This window comes from Poromitra crassiceps, assembly GCF_964638095.1.
Source record: "Poromitra crassiceps genome assembly, chromosome: 13".
Taxonomy (NCBI): Eukaryota; Metazoa; Chordata; class Actinopteri; order Beryciformes; family Melamphaidae; genus Poromitra; species Poromitra crassiceps.
In genome coordinates this window covers 31,931,852-31,934,183 of record NC_139644.1, presented here as the reverse complement: position 1 = coordinate 31,934,183, position 2,332 = coordinate 31,931,852, and positions in this window count along the sequence as shown.

Genomic DNA, 2,332 nt, shown 5'->3' with positions numbered 1-2,332 from the left:
TCCAAGCTGAAGCAATTGATCAGCGAGAGTCCGGCCCGGGGTCCAAGGGGAGGGAGGGCGGTAGGGTTCAGAGGAAGCTGCAGGTGTGGGGAAGAGAAAACACAATCACATCTCAAGTCAAACAAATGCGTCTCCGTTGATGGAGATGGATAGAGGGTCAGCATTCCAGTCCACGCTGGAGATCCCTGCTGCTTAGCCCCGGGTCTCCTTTCTCTCTCTCTGTGTCTCTCTCTCTCTCTCTCTCTCTCTCTCTCTCTCTCTCTCTCTCTCTCGCTGCTGCTGGGGCCAAACATCTGGAGAGAGAGGGAGAGAGAGAGAGAAGGTTATAGAGACAGACAGGGCGAACATGAGAGCGCAAGAGGAGGGAAAGCGGGATGAATGGAGGGAGGGAGAGAGGTGAAAGCTGTTAACCGAACAGCCGTGTTTATCTTATGAGGCACGAGACTCCTGTGGGGGGGAGGGGGGAGGGGAGGGGGGGGGGGGGTGTAGTGGGGCCGTGTCGGTGGGGGAAAGTTCACACCCTCCTTGTGCCGGTGCTCCATCTCGCTCATCTTCATCTTCATCACCTCTTTCCTATAACCCTAATGCTAAACTCTAACCCTAAACCCTAACCTAACGTCTCCCTGTCTGCGGGGGGTCAGAGAGCTACATTTTGCAGTAATGGGACAAGAGTCTGTCTAATTCTGTTGTTGGCACCGTGACAGCTCCAGTGCGCCACCACTTCAACTCTCACCTCTCAAGCAAGTGGCCAGAATAAAACGTCATTTTCCGTGTCTGCAAACAATTTCAGTGTAAATTTGAAACAAAACATTTTATATTGCTAAAATGTCTGCATTTTATGTTTCTGCAAACCATGGATAGTATATCTCAATGTAAATTTTAAACAAAACTAAAATTTGAGGGGGGGGGGATGCCGCCTGCCTTTCCAGTGACGCAAGTAAAACAACTTTGTTAAATTTAGGAAAGTGAAACAACTTGGTTAAGATTAGGATTAGGAACCTAATAGGTTTAGGTTTGGGGTTAAGGTTAGGGTTAGGCTTTAGGGCAATCTGGGCACCCAGAGTCTGGGACAGACAGCCGATATTTCGGGGTTTCCGCTGTATGGATGTCCGCATCAAGACTTCCGCTTCCGTGCGCCAAAGTTATTGTTTACAGTCCAATTGACGCAAGAATGGAGTTGGAGCTGATCGATTGTAGGTCCAGATGGCATTTCGGCTAGTAATAATAATAATAATAATAATAATAATAATAATAATAATAATAATAATAATAATAATAATGATAATAAATAGCTGCATATGAGATGTCGTCGGAATGTAAACAATGATGGAAGTGGCGGGACATCCGTTCTACAGCGGAAACCCCGGAATATCGGCCGTCTGTCCCAGAGTCATATTAGTCGTGAAGTTGTAGACCAGCGATTTCAATTGTGCACTAATATCACTGGTCCACAACTTAACTCAAATCAACTCTCAATAACTGTCAAACTAAATGAATGTCTGCAAAACTGTTTACAGTTTTCAGATATACTACTGATTTTGTAATGATACAAATCTGGTTGAAAATCGGCAGTGTGTTCCTTTAATATTACGGCTTTATCTCGTTTGTCTAGGGCAGTGATTCCCAACCTGTGGTCCGCGGCCCCCTGGTGGGCCGCGAAGGTATTGCAAGTGGGCCGCCAAATCATTTCCAAAAAAGTATGATTTTTGAAAAAAAAAAAAAAAAAAAAAAAAAAAAATCCATTTTTTTTTGAAAGATTTTGAAAAATCATACTTGAAAAAGTATGATTTTTGTTTCTTTGATGTTATTGCTTTTGCTTGAATTGAAGTTTAATCTTTACATCATCTTTATATTGGGTTTGTGTTTATTTGTAACCCTATCGATTTAATGGGCTTTCTTCTGATATTTGGATTTTGTTTGGATCTGATATTGGATGTCAAATTGTTATGAGAATGCATTTTTCCATTGTTGAAGGATACCGTTATTTATTAATCATTTGTTAATTAGCCTGTTACAGACAGCCCCTTGCTTGTCATTTCTGACATCTGTGTGGTGCTGATGGACAGCTCCTTGAATGATTGGTGTGTGTGTGTGTGTGTGTGTGTGTGTGTGTGTGTGTGTCTGTGTGTGTGTGTGCGTGTGTGTGTATGTGTGTGTGTGTGTGGACAGCTCCTTGAAAACTGTAATACTGAAGGTGTTGCAACATGTTACAGGTGCTGTGTTAGTGACTGTGGAGCTTCCAACATGTTTCTCCTGTATTCAGTTCAGTCCTTTATGTTCAATTTTCAATAAAAAAGTGCTCTGAGAACGCATTATATGGCCTTTGTATTTA